The 20,917-nt window shown below is 41.9% G+C and overlaps 1 pseudogene; it reads left to right on the forward strand.

The window, feature by feature from the left end:
* The first annotated feature begins 8,718 nt into the window (after positions 1–8,718).
* LOC119294581 lies at positions 8,719–19,150 on the forward strand (annotated as a pseudogene).
* The last annotated feature ends 1,767 nt before the right edge of the window (positions 19,151–20,917 follow it).

The following is a 20,917-nucleotide window of genomic DNA, read 5'->3' on the forward strand; positions in this document are numbered from 1 at the left end:
TTATGGCCTTGAGCCATTTATCGGAATCCGGGCCCACCATCGCTTCTCCATAGCTCGTAGGTTCATTGTTGTCTAGCAACATGACTTCCAAGACAGGATTACGTACCACTCTGAAGTAGTACGCATCCTTGTCATCCCACGAGGTTTGGTAGTGACTCGATCCGAAGTTTCATGATCACTATCATAAGCTTCCACTTCAGTTGGTGTACGTGCCACAGGAACAACTTCCTGTGCCCTGCTACACACTTGTTGAAGTGACGGTTCAATAACCTCATCAAGTCTCCACCATCCTCCCACACAACTTTTCGAGAGAAACCTTTCCTCGAAAAAGGACCCGATTCAAGAAACAATCCCTATTGCTTTCGGATCTGAATTAGGAGGTATACTCAACTGTTTTTGGGTGTCCTATGAAGATGCATTTTATCTGCTTTGGGTTCGAGCTTATCAACCTGAAACCTTTTCACATAAGCGTCGCAGCCCCAAACTTTCAAGAAACGGCAACTTAGGTTTCTCCAAACCATAGTTCATACGGTGTCGTCTCAACGAAATTATGTGGTGCCCTATTTAAAGTGAATGTGGTTGTCTCTAATGCCCAACCCATGAACGATAGTGGTAACTCGATAAGAGACATCATGGTATGCACCATATCCAATAGGGTGCAACTATGACGTTTGGACACACCATCACACTATGGTGTTCCAGGCTGTATCAGTTGTGAAACAATTTCCACAATGTCTTAATTCTGTGCCAAACTCGTGATTCAGATATTCATCTCTATGATCATATCATAGATCTTTTATCCTCTTGTCACGACGATCTTTCAACTTCACACTGAAATTACTTGAACCTTTCAATAATTCAGACTCGTGATTCATCAAGTAAATATACTCAACATCTACTCAAATCATCTGTGAAGTAAGAACATAACGATATTCACTGCATGCCTCAGCACTCATTGGACTGCACACATCAAAATGTGTTACTTCCAACAAGTTGCTATCTTGTTCCATCTTACTGAAAACGAGGCTTTTCAGTCATCTTGCCCATGTGGTATGATTTGCATGTCCCAAGTGATTCAAAATCAAGTGAGTCAAAACGGTCCATTTGCATGGAGTTTCTTCATGCATATACACCAATAGACATGGTTCGCATGTCTCAAACTTTTCAAAAACGAGTGAGCCCAAAGATCCATCAATATGGAGCTTCTTCATGCGTTTTATACCGATATGACTTACGTGGCAGTGCCACAAGTAGGTGGTACTATCATTACTATCTTTTGGCATGAACGTGTGTATCACTACGATCGAGATTTAATAAACCATTCATTTTAGGTGTAAGACCATTGAAGGTATTATTCAAATAAACAGAGTAACCATTATTCTCCTTAAATGAATAACCGTATTGCGATAGACGTAATCCAATCATGTCTATGCTCAACGCAAACACCAAATAACAATTATTTAGGTTTAACACCAATCTCTTTGGTAGAGGGAGCGTGCGATGCTTGATCATATCAAGCTTGGAAAAACTTCCAACACATATCGTCAGCTCACCTTTAGCTAGTCTCCGTTTATTCCGTAGCCTTTTGTTTCGAGTTACTAACACTTAGCAACCGAACCGGTATCTAATACCCTGGTGCTACTAGGAGTACTAGCAAAGTACACATTAACACAATGTATATCCAATATACTTCTATCGACCTTGCCAGCCTTCTTATCTACCAAGTATCTAGGGTAATTCTGCTCTAGTGGTTGTTCCCCTTATTACAGAAGCACTTAGTCTCGGGTTTGGGTTTTACCTTGGGTTTCTTCACTAGAGTAGCAGCTGATTTGCCGTTTCATGAAGTATCCCTTCTTGCCCTTGCCCTTCTTGAAACTAGTGGTTCCACCAACCATCAACAATTGATGCTCCTTCTTGATTTCTACTTTCGCGGTGTCAAACATCGCGAATACCTCAAGGATCATCATATCTATCCCTGATATGTTATAGTTCATCACGAAGCTCTAACAGTTTGGTGGCAATGACTTTGGAGAACCATCACTGTCTTATCTGGAAGATCAACTCCCACTCGATTCAAATGATTGTTGTACTCAGACAATCTGAGCACAAGCTCAACAATTGAGATTTTCTCCTTAGTTTACAGGTTAAGAAAGTCATCGGAGGTCTTATACCTCTTGACATGGGCACGAGCCTGAAATCCCAATTTCAGCCCTCGAAGCATCTCATATGTTTCGCAATGTTTCGAAAACGTCTTTGGTGCCTCAATTCTAAACCATTTAACTGAACTATCACGTAGTTATCAAAACGTGTATGTCAGATGTTCGCAACATTCACAGACGATGTTTGGGGTTCAGCACACTGAGCGGTGCATTAAGGACATAAGCCTTCTATGAAGCAATGAGGACAATCCTCAGTTTACGGACCTAGTCCGCATAATTGCTACTATCAACTTTCAACTAAACTTTCTCTAGGAACATATCTATACAGTAGAACTATAGCGTGAGCTACGACATAATTTGCAAAAACCTTTTGACTATGTTCAGGATAATTAAGTTCATCTTATGAACTTCCACTCAGATAGACATCCCTCTAGTCATCTAAGTGATTACATGATCCGAGTCAAACTAGGCCGTGTCCGATCATCACGTGAGACGGACTAGTCATCATCGGTGAACATCTTCATGTTGATCGTATCTTCTATACGACTCATGTTCGACCTTTCGGTCTCCGTGTTCCGAGGCCATGTCTGTACATGCTAGGCTCGTCAAGTTAACCCTAAGTGTTTCGCGTGTGTAAATCTGTCTTACACCCGTTGTATGTGAACGTTAGAATCTAACACCCGATCATCACGTGGTGCTTCGAAACACGAACTGTCGCAACGGTGCACAGTTAGGGGAGAACACTTCTTGAAATTGTTGTAAGGGATCATCTTATTTACTACCGTCGTTCTAAGCAAATAAGATGTATAAACATGATAAAAATCACATGCAATCAAATAGTGACATGATATGGCCATCATCACTTTGCTCCTTTTGATCTCCATCTTCGGGGCTCCATGATCATCATCGTCACCGGCATGACACCATGATCTCCATCATCATGATCTCCATCATCGTGTCTTCATGAAGTTGCCTCGCCAACTATTACTTCTACTACTATGGCTAACGGTTAGCAATAAAGTAAAGTAATTACATGACGTTTAAGTTGACACGCAGGTGACAAATAAATAAAGACAACTCCTATGGCTCCTGCCGGTTGTCATACTCATCGACATGCAAGTCGTGATTCCTATTACAAGAACATGATCAATCTCATACATCACATATATCATTCTTCACATCCTTTTTGGCCATATCACATCACATAGCATACGCTGCAAAAACAAGTTAGACGTCCTCTAATTGTTGTTTGCATGTTTTACGTGGCTGCTATGGGTTTCTAGCAAGAACGTTTCTTACCTACGCATGAACCACAATGTGATATGCCAATTGCTATTTACCCTTCATAAGGACCTTTTTCATCGAATCCGATCCGACTAAAGTGGGAGAGACAGACACCCGCCAGCCACCTTATGCAACTAGTGCATGTTTGTCGGTGGAACCGGTCTCACGTAAGCGTACGTGTAAGGTTGGTCCGGGCCGCTTCATCCCACGATGCCGCCGAATCAAGATAAGACTAGTAACGGCAAGCATATTGAACAATATCGATGCCCACAACTACTTTGTGTTCTACTCGTGCAAAGAATCTACGCAATAGACCTAGCTCATGATGCCACTGTTGGGGAACGTAGCAGAAATTCAAAATTTTCCTACGTGTCACCAAGATCTATCTATGGAGAGACTAGCAACGAGGGGAAGGAGAGTGCATCTACATACCCTTGTAGATCGCTAAGCGGAAGCGTTCAAGTGAACGGGGTTGATGGAGTCATACTCGTCGTGATTCAGATCACCGATGATCCTAGTGCCGAACGGACGACACCTCCGCGTTCAACACACGTACAGCTCGACGATGTCTCCCACGCCTTGATCCAGCAAGGAGAGAGGGAGAGGTTGAGGAAGACTCCATCCAGCAGCAGCACAACGGCGTGGTGGTGATGGAGGAGCGTGGCAATCCTGCAGGGCTTCGCCAAGCACCTACGGGAGAGGAGGAGGTGTCACGGGAGGGAGGGAGGCGCCAAGGGCTCAGGTATGGATGCCCTCCCTCCCCTCCACTATATATAGGGGCAGGGGAGAGGGGGGAGGCGCAGCCTTGCCCCTTCCTCCAAGGAAGGGGTGCGGCTAAGAGGGGGGGAGGAGTCCATCCTCCCCAAGGCACCTCGGAGGTGCCTTCCCCCTTTAGGACTCTCCCCTTTTTCCTATATCTTGGCGCATGGGCCTCTAGGGACTGGTGCCCTTGGCCCATGTAGGCCAAGGCGCACCCCCTACAGCCCATGTGCCCCCCCGGGGCAGGTGGCCCCACCCGGTGGGCCCCCGGGACCCTTCCGGTGGTCTCGGTACAATACCGATGACCCCGAAACTTGTCCCGATGGCCGAAACAGGACTTCCTATATATAAATCTTTACCTCCGGACCATTCCGGAACTCCTCGTGACGTCCGGGATCTCATCCGGGACTCCGAAAAACATTCGGTAACCACATACAAACTTCCTTTATAACCCTAGCGTCATCGAACCTTAAGTGTGTAGACCCTACGGGTTCGGGAGACATGTAGTCATGACCGAGATGTTCTCCGGTCAATAACCAACAGCGGGATCTGGATACCCATGTTGGCTCCCACATGTTCCACGATGATCTCATCGGATGAACCACGATGTCAAGGACTCAATCAATCCCGTATACAATTCCCTTTGTCTAGCGGTATGGTACTTGCCCGAGATTCGATCGTCGGTATACCGATACCTTGTTCAATCTCGTTACCGGCAAGTCTCTTTACTCGTTCCGTAACACATCATCCCGTGATCAACCCCTTGGTCACATTGTGCACATTATGATGATGTCCTACCGAGTGGGCCCAGAGATACCTCTCCATTTACACGGAGTGACAAAATCCCAATCTCGATTCGTGCCAACCCAACAGACACTTTCAGAGATACCAGTAGTGTACCTTTATAGCCACCCAGTTACGTTGTGACGTTTGGCACACCCAAAGCACTCCTACGGTATCCGGGAGTTGCACAATCTCATGGTCTAAGGAAATGATACTTGACATTAGAAAAGCTTTAGCATACGAACTACATGATCTTGTGCTAGGCTTAGGATTGGGTCTTGTCCATCACATCATTCTCCTAATGATGTGATCCCGTTATCAACGACATCCAATGTCCATGGTCAGGAAACCGTAACCATCTATTGATTAACGAGCTAGTCAACTAGAGGCTTACTAGGGACATGGTGTTGTCTATGTATCCACACATGTATCTGAGTTTCCTATCAATACAATTCTAGCATGGATAATAAATGATTATCATGAACAAGGAAATATAATAATAATCAATTTATTATTGCCTCTAGGGCATATTTCCAACACAAAAGTCATCCACATTCATTGTGCACAAAGGGATACCCAAGATAAGTTGAGCATCCATGTTCAGAAAGGTTGCTTGAACCCTCTGTCTATCCCACATAGCCGAGGTCATATCAATCAACTCCGAAACATAGGTCGGTGGGTCGTTTAGCAAATAGCCATAAGGCCTCATCATCTCAGTGCGGGGCAGCCAATTGTATTCCCAGATTCTCGTGGTCTCTCCGTTACCGATACGACGGACCAAACCCTGTTTCAGGATGTCTCTACCTTCAAGTATTACTCTCCATACTTGGCTCGGGGTGCTGCCTAGTTGAGCATTTAAGATTGTTCCATTGGGGTAGTAAATACCTTTGAGCAAGCGGGAGCACATACTGTCAGGGTTCTGCAAGATGTGTCAAGCCTGTCTGGCAAGCATTGAGAGGTTAAACAACTCAAAATCTTTAAAATCCAGACCCCCGTTCCTTTTGGTTGAGTCATTTATTTCCATGATACCCAGTGAGGTTTCCTCTTCCCTCCTTTGCTACCCCACCAGAACTTCCTAATCAGCTTGTTGAAATGTTCACATAAGCCTTGGGGGAGTTTAAAACATGACATAGAGTAGATTGGAATCGCCTAAGCCACTGATTTGACAAGTACTTCTTTGCCTGCCGTGGACATGGTGGTCTCAATCCATCCTTGGACTTTGCTCCAAAGTCTATCTTTGAGGTACTTAAAAGAGCCATTCTTGCTGTTACCTATATCGGACGACATTCCAAGGTACTTTTCATTAAGGGTTTCATTAGACACATTTAACAGAGTCTTTATATCATTCCGAACACTCTATGGAACCCCCTTGCTGAAATAGATTGATGACTTCATATTGTTTATTCTCTACCCCGATGCTTGACAATAATATTCCAGAACTTGGTTCACCTCAGTAGCACCCGCGCTATTTGCCTTGAAGAGCAGCAGGCTGTCATCAGCAAATAAGAGATGGTTAACCGGTGGAGCCAACGGTGCCACCTGTAACCCCTCCAAGTTGGATGACTCCCTTCTCGATTTTAACAGGCACGACAGGCCCTCTACTGCTATCAAGAACAAGTACGGGGAAATTGGGTCCCCATGTCTGATTCCTCTAGATGGTTTAAAGCCTTCAAGCTTCTTCCCATTAAACAACACATAAAATTGACTGTGGTCACAAGGCTCATAACAATACTTACCCAGTTTTCGGTAAAGCCCAACTTTAGCATTATAGCCTTGAGGTAGTCCCACTCAACTCTATCGCAAGCCTTCATCATGTCTAGCTTTAAAGCACAGGATTGGTGTTTCTTTGCTTTGTTCCTTTTTATAAAATGTAGACACTCATAGGCCATGATAATGTTATTAGTAATCAACCTGCCAGGTACAAAGGCTGATTGCTCCTCTGAAATTATCTCTGGTAAGATGAACTTAAGCTAGTTTGAAATCACCTTTGAAGCAATCTTGTAAAGTACATTGCATAAACTGATTGGCCGGAATTGGGACAAGAGTGTGGGATTTTTCACCTTAGGAATCAAAACCAGAGTAGTTTCGTTGATACTCTCTGGTAACTCTTTCCCCTCCACAATTTTAAGGACTACTTTGGTGACCTCATCTCCGCACACATCCCAATGGCGCTGAAAAAAGTGAGCTAGGAAGCCGTCGGGACCCGGTGCCTTTGTGGGGTACATTTGAAAAAGTGCGGTTTGACCTCCTGGGCACTGTACGGAGCATTTAAGCTATCGTTCATCGCTGTCGTGACCTTCCGAGGCACCGTGTCAAGGACCCTATCCATGTCGCTGGAGGGACTTTATCAGGTTTTTTCTTCTACGACAGCTGGCCCGGAGGTGAAAAAAATAGGTATTTTTTATCCCCATGCATGAGCCATTCTATTCTAGCTCTCTGACGCCACAATATTTCTTCCCGATGAAAAAGTTCTACCAGGTTGTCCACAGTTTTTAATTCAGCCAATGAGGGACCAGATCTTCCTCGGGAGTCGCACATCTCCTGTAGCTGGAGCTAGCAAATCTTCAGCTTCAGGAAAATCGGTACGTGATCTGAAGACGCAACCTCTTTGTGCTCGGTGATTGCGTCCGGGAAGGCAACGCACCAGGCCATGTTTGCAACGCATCTATCAAGCCGCACTTTAGTAAAAGTTCCTCCAGAAACTTTTTTTCTCAAAGGTCTAGCTTCTTCCAATGTAACCGAGATCCGTCAAGCCACATGTGTCCAATGCATTACGAAAGGCGTCCATTTGGGCTTGGCTTCGGCTACCCACACCGTCATGCTCATGTGCTTGGAGTACCTCACTAAAATCACCCATCACAACCCAAGGTAGGTTGCTAGAGCCAACTATCCCCTTGAGCAAGTCCCAAGTTTTATGCCGCTGATTTACTTGAGCCTCACCATAAACAAAAGTAGCTCTAATTTTTGTGTCAACCAGTTCATCAACGATCACATCAATATGATACTCAGAGTAACACACAACCTCAATCTTTATTTCATCATTCTAAAAAATTCCTAAGCCACCACTTCTACCACGACTGCTCACAGCGAAGCTTTTATTAAAACCTAATGCTCCTACCATATTGTCTACTCGAGAGCCCTCAATTTGTGTTTCAACAATACATAAGATTAAGATTGAGGGGGCAAGTTGCCTCGTGAGATCACGAAGCCTTCCTTTTTTTAGGCAATCCCAAGAAGCTTTATTACGACGTCACAACGTTTACAGAGACGAAATAAAGATTTCCGGGGTGCCCTAACCAAACACGACAGCCCACCCCTAACTTAAGAGTATGCTTCGCTAGATTGTGAGCCTCGAAATCCGAGCTCCTAAATTCATGGACAATATTACAAATAGTAAATGACCTACTGAACTCTATTATTTCATGTATTATCGCACCGTAGCTTGCCAAACACTGTTGCTTGATGTCGTCCATCACCACCTTGCAATCACGAAGCCCTCCTGACATACGTTTATTTTTTTGAGGGATTCCTGACATACGTAGAATTTGTTGTTTCCGGCTCTTTCGAATGTGGCGATCCCCTCCGGCCCATTAGGCCTGCCAACTGACAACTTTTCCATAGGGCCGAATTTATAAAGGCTCTCCTAGTCTCTTGGTCGTTTGGGCCCCCGATCCCTATCGTTCGTTTCTTATCCCCAGACCGCCGTTGGCCTCCTAAAAAAAAAAGACAGACCGCCGTCGGCCTCCTCTCCCCCCCTCGCTCGCCGCCGGCCGCCTCCTCGTCCCCTCGCTCTCTCTTGCCGCCGCCGGCCGCAGCACGGACGCAGGTAAGGCTCCCCCTCTCCCTTCTCCATTCTCCTCCGGCGACCTGCACCCTCTCGTGACCCCCCGCCGCCCTCTCTTGTCTGCTGCACTGCAGGCAGCACTGGACTCGGCTTCCCCTGCTGCAAGCTGATTGACACTGACCAAATGTGCTAGATTATGTATACACTGCACCACGTGTTTAGGTTTGCATCTGCGGGGATTAATCATAATTTTTGGCAATTATTTGCTACATTAGAGGCAGTGAGCAAATATATAGACAGTCCCATGTGTGTATAGGTTAGCAATCATAAATCATCATGTTCTGTTGGTGTGTATGTAGGAGCACATGATATATTTTTTTTGTATGAACCGGAAATAAATTTCGGGGCAAAAAAATCCATTGCCACTTCTGAAATTGGTTTGTCTGTTCTGTTCATTATACTGCTAGTGCTAGTTTAATTCGGTTAATGTATTCATAGCAGAGCCTGAACATTTGGTGTCATTGCGGTCCTTTGCTGCCGATGGGGAAGCTGAAGCCCGTTTCTCCGACGGCTACTCCTCGAGGTATGAAACCTTTGTCACTGTCTCTTGCCGAAAGCTTCGAATTCGTCCCTTGCTCAGTTTCTCTCCCCTCGTGTCGCTGTCATGTGGCTTCAGGTCAGAAGAGGCGCCGTGAGAAGCCCAAAAGGCCGGTGCTCGATGATGGTCTTCCTGACTCTCCAGGTTTGGTTTTCGTTACTGTGTGAATCGTATTCGCTTCCTCTCTTTTGCAGACAGTGGCAATATATGCAATAATTGGTAGTGCTTCGATTTCCTCCTCACTTGTTTCGTGCTAAAATTATTATGTGGAATTGTATGCTGGTGGTTGGTGAAGCCTTGCGTTCTAGAGGAAAATGAGTAGATGACAACTCAATTTCTGGGTTCAGTTGTTTAGTTTCTACTTAGAAGCTGAGGTACCGTGGTAGTACAGGCTAGAAAGTGGTACATGCTAGAAAAATGTCTGGGCATACTAAAAAGATAATTTATTTCCATGACAATGGCTAGTGCTGGAGCCATCCATTTAAGACTCAGTAAGTATGTAACTGTCTAACTTAGATAATACATGATTCATGAACCTTCTCCAGGTTATTCGTAAAGTTTTGATGATCTTATTAGTGGATTTGAAGGGGTGTAGTTTCACGGTAGAATGTGTTTCTTTCTAATATAAATAGTACTACTCCACCTCTTCTTCTAATTCAGTTTCATCTCTATTCATTTCGAACCAAACTTTACTTTTTATGTTCTTGGACGTATGGTTTATTCTCTATTGTTTTTGTGCTCTTGGAGGTATGGTTTATTCTCTATTGGGTTGTACATTTCGCATCTAGGAACATAAAGCGAAAAGGTGCTCTTCATAGGTTTCACGAACCAAGTATTTTATAGGGACGTTACTGATGCTAGAGTGGTGTTATTTTAGCAGACATTATGACTGGCTCAATATTCTTTGCACAGTGATGTGCAATGTGTCAGTATGACCTTTTCCATTTTTGGCGCTTAATTACTTGAGTATTTCATGCAGCTGGAATCATAGCAGCGAAGGCTGTTCGGCGTGAGAAACCATCCAATGAGAGCCCTCAAGGCCTACATCAGAGTGATGACGATGACTCAGATGATTGCAATGTTTCCAGCGAGGATGCGGCACATGATATGAAAAGCAATAAAAGTGATGCTTTTGATGAAATGGAGTCGTCATGGTTGGTGCTATTAATGCAACAGTATTCACATTTTTTTCTTCAGCGACTGGGACGCATATTATTGCTATTGTAAATGGACAAGGATTATATTAGTTTATATGATATCGGTCATTCAGTTTTAGTGTATTATGCCACCATCTTTGTCCTACATGTCTACTAGGTTTAAGAGTGCTTGTTTGATGTTGTCTCTACTGTATCATTTTATTTTATTGCATTATATGTATGATATATTCATATAACTCGTTCTAACACCACCCCTTTTTGTATGTTCCAGTTCATTTCAGCGTCATGTTACTCACGTGCTAGCAAATGATGAAGTCAATGCATTAGTGAATCAGAAGAGTAAATTTAAATGGGAGATGCCTGCTGAGGACATTCCAAAATCCAAATGGGTTGGGACAGGTGAAAAAATTAAGGTACTTCATGGAATTATTTCATCATGATATGCTCTCATTAAATTATTTTGATTAATTATCTTGTTTCTCCTTGAAATGCGGGCCACTGAACTTGAGCCTTTGATAGCTGTATATATATGTGTAATTTGAAGACCAAAATTCCATGTTCATCATGTGTTTAAATCACCTTATGACCTATGTTCATGTTATAACACTTTTTGTGAGGGGTTACTATGGTGCATTTCTCTGTTCCACAGCAATCTGCAGTTACTTGCAATATGTTTGCAGTGGTAAGTGAAGTGTGCCTTTTCAAGGGGCAAGTCCTGCTGAAATTAGTCCATGCTCCTCTGTGTTTGTGTACTTGATCCATTACATTAGTTATCAAATTATTCAACTGCTTCATGCTGAGTTATCAACTTCATTAGTAGTGCAGGGATGTTTTTCTGAATAATAAATACTTCAGGCAGCTTCGTATTGGAAGCTGATTCTTAATGCTTTGTACTTTCAGGGAGCTTCTGATGACCCTTTTGTTGATGTCAAAGGAAAATTGAAGGACCACTGGCAAAAAATCCTCTCTGATGATTTGAATTATAGATCGAGGTTCTTCTCACTTTGTAAGTTTTCCTATTTGATTATCTTTTAGTTAGTGCCTTATTTCACAAATGACATGACTCAGTAGAACATTAAAGTTGCCCAGTTTAGAATTCGTGCCTACTAAAAGTGCATGCCATTCATTACCTTAAGATATATTAATTAACCAATAGTGCTGCCTGAGAGGAATAAGAGAGTTAGTTTTCTAGAATTCACGAAGATCCATATTTCTGATTAGTTCTTGTAGCACATCCCAACAACAGAAAAGTGGACATAATATTAGTTGGATCAGGACTTACAACTGTAAATTCCATGTGATGACACTTATTCTACGTGTTTGTATGTGATAACTCTAAAACTGATCTCCGAAGTGAACTAGGAAGAAATTTTCTTTCCCAAAGAAGCCAGCAGGAGCTTCTCTGCCCGTTCTGCTAGTAGTGGAAAGTAAAGATTTTAGGATACATTCTTCCAGATGGAAGATTGTGTCCCTTTAAGGCTCTCAACTGATCCAGATGTGCGCTTTCATTTATTCCGCTCGACCTGAAGGATTGAAACTATTTTGTTCACAAACAAGCTGAACATGTTTTGGGTGGGTGTTTTTGTTGGGTAGGTGGGTGGATGGGTGGGGTCTTCTGTTTCCCCCCTCTGCAGAACCAGTTAATACCATCCATAACTTGTGAAAACAGTAAATGCCCCTGAGAATTGGTGATGTTTATTAATCCTACTTTGTCAGGTGTCCGTCTTGGTAAATTTGGCGTATAGCAACATAAAGTACCTTTTGTGGTTCCCTTATCCTAAAGATTATGCTGTGCATGTCTTTTTGATCCTCGCTATTTTTGAGAAAAGGATTATTACCAATATGGTTTTAGGCTTTTAGCATACATACCAAGTTACCAACTCCATTATACACTTTGTTTCTCGTATAATTAAGCATATCTAAGACAAATTGTAGCGCAACATGTCATGCTTCCTCCCTAAAATGGTGTAGTGCGCTCTCTCTATCACTTTTTTTAAGTGTATTTCTAATCCTAATCATCTCTTACAGGTAATAGCTATCGTGACATAATGCATTGTAATAAGAAGCCATTTTATCTTAAGGGTAGTAAGGTGGATTCCAGTACTATGGACGCATATCTTATGCATGCTATAAGTTTTGCAATCTCTATTTGGTAGCATTATTACTGTACCTGTTATGATGCTGACTAATGTGCAATATTGTCACAATGGCAGTTGAGCCATGTTCATAGGACAAGAGATGTTGTCATTAAGAATGATGCGAAGCTTAGGAATGATGCTAACACAGATGTTATGGCGGACGACTCATACCGCGATCAGGGTTTTACACGTCCAAAGGTATATGTCAGATAGTCGCAACACATTTGAGAAAACGGTATCTTATTTGGCATGATGTATTGCATAGATGTGTGCTGGGCTACAGTTGCTTGACAGTTAACTGCACTATTTTATCAAGTAAATGCTATATCTCTTTTTGTTAAGAGTAAATGTTGTTGTACCTCCATTTATACACAACTTGTAATTTTGTTGTATCTTGATCTGTTGAACTAATCGCTATTTTCTTTTGTATTATATCATGACCTTAGGTTCTTTTCTTGTTACCTCTCAAAAGCATTGCACGACGCATTGTGAAGAGATTAATCCAATTATCTCCGCTGACACAAAAGGTAACATTTGACCTTTGCAGCTACTCTTACAGATAGCATCTGAATATCAATTTCTATGAAATACGCTGCCAAATTGTACCATGAATTCCATTTGGATCTGCAAATCATTTGCATATATAATTTATGGTTGCTGGTTCAGTTATTATTTTGCTCTGGTGCTAAGAAATAGAGAATCCTTACTTTTACTTGCAGGATAATTCTATGGGACAATTCAAGAAAGAATTTGGCGAATCAGATGATGAACTGGAGGAGCCAAATAGTTCAAAACCAACAGACTTTAACCTTCTGTTTGCTGGGGATGTTGAAGATCACTTTCTTTTTGGAATAAAATTTACAAAGTAAGTGTGCTGTTAATTTTTCCCTGTAATAATTTTCTAGTTGTGAGGACTAGTACGTCTACTATGTACTCTACACAGTTTTTTGTCAACAGCTCAATTTTTTTCTTCAGTTTTCATTGCCAATCACAGGCTTCTGAAGTGAACATGAGTATGTTAAAGGAAATAGGCAAATCCTCAGCAGAAGCAGAACCAATTACAAAAATTATAATTATAACTCATATTCACTTGTTTGTTAAGACTTCATCTTGTAAAATGTTTCAGTATCTTTTGTGTTTTGTGAACCTTTTGGTTACTCTTTTATTATTCTGCACTGTGAGATCTCATGCTTTTAGCAAACTATATGTCCTTAAATTCGTTATTCCTTTCACATTGATATTTTTATATTTACGTAGGATTCTATATTTATATAAGATTTCTTAAAAAATTAATGTTTTAACTAATGCTTCTGCAGGAAATCTGTTAAGCTATACAGCAATTTCTACGCTTCTGATATTATAGTTGCGTTTCCTTAGCGCTTAAACTTGTAAGTACTCTTTAACAAAGATTTCTTAATACACTTAATTAGTCATGATTACTCATGTGCCCAGCAGCTGTATATTTTTATTGTTCTGGGGACACCTCATAGGCAACTGACCTTATTATACCTGCCTGTTATCAGAAAATTGATGGAGGTGAAGTTACCAAGAAAAAGGGACGTCCCAAGGAAAACGATTCTGATTTCCTGTCATCAATTGAAGTTAGTTCCACTCGAATCCATATACTATTTTCTATTTACTACTATCTCCAGTCCTATATATTAGTTCATTTTTGATAACCATTAGTGCGTGTAAATAATCTATTTCAGTCTGTAAACATTGATTGAATGAATTTCTTGAAAGTTCAAGTATTTTGTCATCATTTTGAAGGGGGTATAAGTTTCAAATTAAATTTCCCTAGCTGCATGTTCAGTGGACAAACATTCCAATAAACTGCACGTCAATTCCTGTTAATTGCTCCAGAATGTTATGCTTGGGATGTGTCCAAATGGTAATTGACTGAGCTCTTGCTATTGCAACGCTTGTCCAGAGTACCCGTAGCTCAACGATGTTTAATTTAAACCTTGTATTTCATTGAATTATTAACTTCTAGTTCTTTGATTTGGGTATATTTTAAAACTTGTAGTTCTTTGACCCATGAATATTTTAAAACTTGTAGCACTCTGACCATGTGCCAAGAAACTTAGTTTGAGAAAAGTTACTCATACTTGGTACATTGGTCTCAAAAGTATTTCACAATACTTCAGAGTTGCTAATGTATTGTAATAAGAAACCCTGTGTTTCAATTTGTATAGTTGAAGCCATGACAAGTCAACATAGACTTCCATAAAGGAACAGTAACTGTGCACATTCAATTTTTTTCTCTGTACAAGCTCTAAATTATCAATACATTTGTTCTGTGCAGATCGTGGTTGTTGATTACACAGATGTGATATCTATGCAGGTTAAACTCCAACTCAAATAATTTGCTGTACTTATTTTCTGATGCCTGCTGGTAAAAATAACTGTGTTATTTATAAATGTAGAATTGGTCGCATCTGCATGCTGTTCTTGAACAACTAAATCATTTGCCATCAAAAGAGCATGTAACCAATGTGATGCGGATCAGGCCATGGTAATTCTTTTTTTCGTGGATATCTATTCCTGTATAGCATCTTCTGTTGTCGTACTTCTATCTATAAGAGTATAAGACGCCAACTCACTGTATTGTGAACTGCAAAAAGGCTTGGAAGTTATTCCTGATTTGACGTTTGCGAGGTCAGTTTCATGCTTGTTACATTTTCTTTATTTGGCTAAGGTACCTGGATGAGCAAGCACGGTACTATCGGCAAACAATAATCTTAAGTTCGTATCTTACGCCAGGTATGGAATTTCACTTGGAACTCTGGCCATCATTGGATTCCAGTTTTCTAGGCTTCAGCTTCTATCATTCAGTTGAATTTTCAGTATCAACTAAAATTAAACTAGTTATGCTTTTAATCATGATCTGCATTTATTTGCTAAACATTATTATTATTTTTGCGAATGGTGTAGGTCTCCCCTGGTGTTATGCATGGTTCTTTGGTATATAAAATTGCTTGCATTAGTTGTGCATGTGTAAAGTGATACTTGCTATTCTATTCTTAATTGTGCTACATAGAGTGGACCTTTTATTTATTTGCATCGTCATCTACTTATTTACTTATAAACCTATTTATGTTCTAATTTTTTGCCTGCTGAGCAGAGATGAATGCTTTGTTCAACGGATTATGTCGAAATTACGAGGGGAAGGTATATAGTATGCTGGAAGTCACTAAGCTATTTGCCGTGTTGGACTCATGTTTCTAACATGCCTGAGCTCAACCTTTTCAGGTTAAGCTGGCGACTGAGTTTACAGGTGTTCTTCCCAAAATACAGCTTGAAATACGGCAGGTCAGTTAATTCATTGTCTCTCCAGACTCCCATCGCATCATTGCAAATTTACTGTCCAGATATGTCCAGTGCATCTGAACAAAAATTGATGACAAGAATCAGGGCTGTTGCTGAGTTTTCAACATAAATTTTGGATGGGCTCGCTCAACAGACACATCCTAGTGCTAAAACAGTATTGATGAAATTACAAATGTTTTTCACTGTCCAATCACTACACAGGTGTATGAACGATTTGATGCATCTTCTATTGGTGAACTTGATGATGCCCGCTTTGAATATTTCTGCACAAAGGTGAGTCCATTTGTCCTTGTAATGCATGCTTGACAAATGCATTATGGAATTGAGCACATTCAGCTCATTTTCACAACTATCACTTGTCCTTTTACAGTACTTAATTAATGTGTAATCTACTGTATGTAAACAATTAGTAAGGGGAAGCAACCTAAATCCTTATCTGGATGTGGTGCCCCCTTCAAATCAGCCTTTGCCTTCTCCGCTTTGTCAACATCCATGGGTCCTCGTTGCCGGTGGCTTTATGTCATGCCCCACATGACATCTCTCCCCTCGTCAAGCAGCTTGTCCTTGAGCTGAAACTGAGGGTAGTGTTGGACAAACTCATCAAGGTGCTCCCAAATGGCATCGTTAGGAGCTGTGCCCTCCCACTGGACAAGGACATGACTGATTCCATGACTGATTCCATGGAGCACTCTGGGCGGGGGCAGGCATCGTGTTAGTGCGCTGACGGGAAGAGTGAGCTGGAGCTCATGGTGCCACCTGTCATGGTGCTTACTGGTATGCTGCTGAGCCTGCAGCAACCGTGCGCAGACCTCTTCGAGAAACTCATTCTCATTGCAGTCGTGTAATGCAGTATGGACGGAAGCCACCTTGGTGTCGTTCTGCGTGTAATCCACTCCACAAGGCCAGTGGCTGTCGGCCATTGACCGACCTCAACAGAAGTTGTGTGCAAGAACGAGCAGAAGGATTTATAGCATTGGCGTAATGCAGGTGTCCCGCTTTGGACGCTTAGGCGACAAGGTGTCCTGCCAGCGCCTTGCAATTTGCCCACCTTAGGCGTAGGCGCTTAGGCGTCAGGGCGGTGCGTGCTCGCCTCACTGCCTTAAGAAATAACTAGTTTAAACCCAATCATCCAAATCAAGTGCTCCAGCAAAATTGTAAACTTAGACACGGGGATTCCATGTTGTGACAATTTTATGAAAAATGGTTTAGCCACACCAAAAATTAGCAACAAGCTGGGACATGTAGTTGTAGTCAGAAGTGCTGATCCCACATGATATCATGGCTCACAACTAATCGCTTTCAGTGTTAGGCGCCGTGTAAAATTATGAGGTCGTATACAGTTTTATTTGGCCACTTCTTATGGTCATGACTCTTAATTATTGGAACAGCTCTAACATTTTTTTTCGTTTCTATATATGTATATCCTATTATTGACTATTTTATGATGTAATAATACAGGTGTACCCAAAGATTCAGGAGTCAGATGAGGTATTGTTTCTTCTATAGTTGTAATATCTGCAATGCTGTCATGTTCACTTAAATTTGGTATTTCTCGACATTGGTAGGAGGATTAGCTTTAAATGTCAATCTGTAGGAGTTAGGCCCTGATAGTTAATTAAAACGTTAGGGGGTAAGAATTCAAGAAACTATGTCTGCATCTGACAGCACATAGCATTTTGGAGGGATATAACCAAACATACCATTTTGTAGCAGTGGGATGTACATACTTAATGTTATTATCGCCCAGGAAAATTTTACAACAGTATTTGTCGGAGGTGTACCAGAATGTTGTGCATTTTGCAGTAAATCTTGTCGGTAGATGTGCCATGCTTGTCTGGAAATGGCGCCATGTTAGAGGAAAATTTTATGTTAGTGGATTGGAAATACATGTGTAATAATTCTCTGATTGTTTGTTGCAAATATGCAGGGCGGAGTGCTGCTATTCGCCAGTTCCTATTTTGAATACATTAGGCTGAGCAGTTTTTTAAAATCTCAGGATGCTTCTTTCTGTAGAATTGGGGAGTAAGTGGATCTTCCTTATTCTTGTAGCTTTATTTTGTTTGCTCAACTACTAAAAGGGGTCTGCTCTCAGTCTTCAGTTTTATCATGAATATGTTTTGTCTTGTGCGTATAGTAACTGCCTATATGTGCTCATATATTAGGGCGACATCACAACAGGATATATCTCGTGCAAGGCTCTGGTTCTTTGAGGGCCAGAAGAAGATCTTGCTTTATAGCGAGAGATCTCACTTCTTCCACAGATACAAGGTCATAACATCTGAAAGGCCGGCCATCCCTTGAGTACTTGTTATGATGTGTGCTCTTGCTGCCGTTCATGAGCATGCACCTGCTGAGTGTTCGTTCGTGTGATGCTTAAACTCGTGCTTTTTAAATATGCAGATCAGGGGAGGACATCATTTGGTCGTCTACTCATTGCCAGGGAGAAAAGATTTCTATCCAGAGGTATGTATTGACTAGATTGTGACTGTGCAGTACGTACTATGTCTGAAGCAAGCTGTGCTGTCGAAGTTGTAAAATATTTTATCTGTCTTGACCCTGGGGTTTTCTTTTCTTTCAGCTTGTAAATATGCTCGGTGAATCAGGAAATCCTAGGTGCAATGTGTTTTTTTCTCGGCTGGACCTCCTTAAGGTGAGACAACCGTTCCATGTACAGCACCGCAGTTACTAAGTTCGTAGCGCATCAAAGTTACAGTCTGGCCGCGTTGTAAAAAGCATGTTGGAGCCTGATAGTCGATCGATAACCGGTTCATATATAGTACGGAGTAGATTGGATTTCTTCTGTAGTGTTTTGTTAAAATTCATTTTGATTGTAAATTTGTAATCGAGCGCCTAGCAAACAAGTTAACATGGGCCGACATTTTCTGTTGCAGCTGGAGCGGATCGTTGGAATGTCGTCTGCACGGAGGCTGATTTCTTCCGATAAGGATATGTTTGTCTTCTGCTGACCGAGCGTATGATAGCCTAGCCGACCAGTAGAATTTTGGAACATGAACTGAAATCCGCTGCTGACTAGTACAGTACAACAGAAAGTTTTTCTACTACTATCTGAAGTTGCAGTAGCGGATTATATATACTATGTAGACGGTTAATGCTTCCAGATTTGTTTCTCCTCATCAATCTTGAGAATTCTTGTTTCACGGAGCCCTAGTCCTTGTGCCAAACGCCACCAGTTTTTTTATGTGCCTCCCCTCGTATTTTATTTTTCGGCACCGCTTCAGGTATTTTTCTATCTTTAGCATCGACCTTATTGATTTACTAGTATATACTCACTCTGTCTCAAAATAAGTGTCTCAACCTTAGTATAACTTTGCACTAAAGTTAGTACACAGTTAGGACATTTATTTTGAGACGAAGGAATAGTTGGCGCAGCAGATTGAAAAACTCAAACAAAATCTGTCTGATCCTTGGGGAAGACGATCAAATTGGAGGAAAATCCATGGACCCATGACCCCAATTTCTCCACCCTGTAGGAGTCTGATATCACCAAAAGTAAAGCAAAACTATTTCATTACGTTTCTGCACTGCCCAGGATAACAGAACATTCTTTTTGAGGCCTTTTTTTTGCGGGGTGAAAACTTGTATTACTCAATCACAAGATCCTTACCATCATCAAAAGCTAAAGCCCAAGCAACTTCAGGGCCAGACCCTAACCAAGTCATAGTTCTCCCTCACGTCTAGCAAACTTTTCTATATTTCAGTATGAAAATTATATTTTATGGTCAATATAGTGAAACTGATTTAGTCTTCCTTTTTTGAGATCTGAAATTAATTTAGCAATAACCAAGCCGGCCACAGCCCAAGCCTTCTGATCCAAGCCACCTTTTCCATGACGCGTTTATCAAGCCGGCCATAGATTTTTGTTTTTTGAACATGAAAATAGCGTTTTCTATTACTCAACATGAAGGGTTGCTCGCTGTCTAAACAACGAAAGGCGGCTAGGGTTTCTGCCTCTCGTCGTCGGCGCCACTGATCTCCCACATCTCTTGTGGCCTTAGGGCCATGGGTGGACGATGGATCCCAGCCCTTATCAGCGGGAGGGCTCCGTTTTTAGGCGCTTATTTAAGTTTTGTTAGAATTTGTGTCCCGTTCAAAAGGACGAGACGAGACGACGGCGACTTTTTAAAGTTGGAATAAGATTCTTTCCGTCTAGCCCCCGTCATGATGGTGTGCCTAGCATCGTTGGAGGGCGTGTGGAGGTGAGTCTCCGGCGGATCTCGTGGGATTCGGTCAGTGGTTGTCTTTGGTGGATCCGCTTGGATCCGATCTTTGTTCGTCTTTGTTCATGTGTCTTCAGGTTGGATCTGATCTAAACTTCTCTTCATCGACGTTGGTTGCCGTTCCAGTGCGTTGGTCTTATAGGGCCTTAGCATGACGACTTCCCAACTGTCTACTACGACAAGTTGTGCTCGGCTCCAATGAGGGAGGGGCGATGACGGCGGTGCGTCTTCGGCCCGCTTCAGTGCTTGTAGTTTTGGCTAGGTGGTCTATGAATCTGGATGTAATTTTTATTATTTCTGATGTTTGTTGTACTGCCATGATTAAAGATGAATAGATCGACAGTTTTCCGCAAAAAAAAAATCCTTCTTATTTACTGGGGCAAAGCTCTCACCACCGTTAAAATAAAAGAACGTACACAACACTGAAAATGTAGTAACTATGTCTTACAAAACGAATACGAGCCACACGCCATTGAAGAACTCAATCAACAATGTACTGAATAAAGAATGATAAAATTTATAAATGAAACCGGCTACGCACAGACACACAGCTCTCCAAAGCATGCACACGCGCGTCAAGCAGCAACCGTGCAACCAAACGAACCCACCCTGCATGCTGTGGTGGCCTGGGGAGCCAGCGAAGGAAGAAACCAGTTTTTTTTTTCTCAGTTTTACTGCATTCGTATT

This window comes from Triticum dicoccoides, chromosome 4B (genome assembly GCF_002162155.2).
Source record: "Triticum dicoccoides isolate Atlit2015 ecotype Zavitan chromosome 4B, WEW_v2.0, whole genome shotgun sequence".
Lineage (NCBI taxonomy): Eukaryota > Viridiplantae > Streptophyta > Magnoliopsida > Poales > Poaceae > Triticum > Triticum dicoccoides.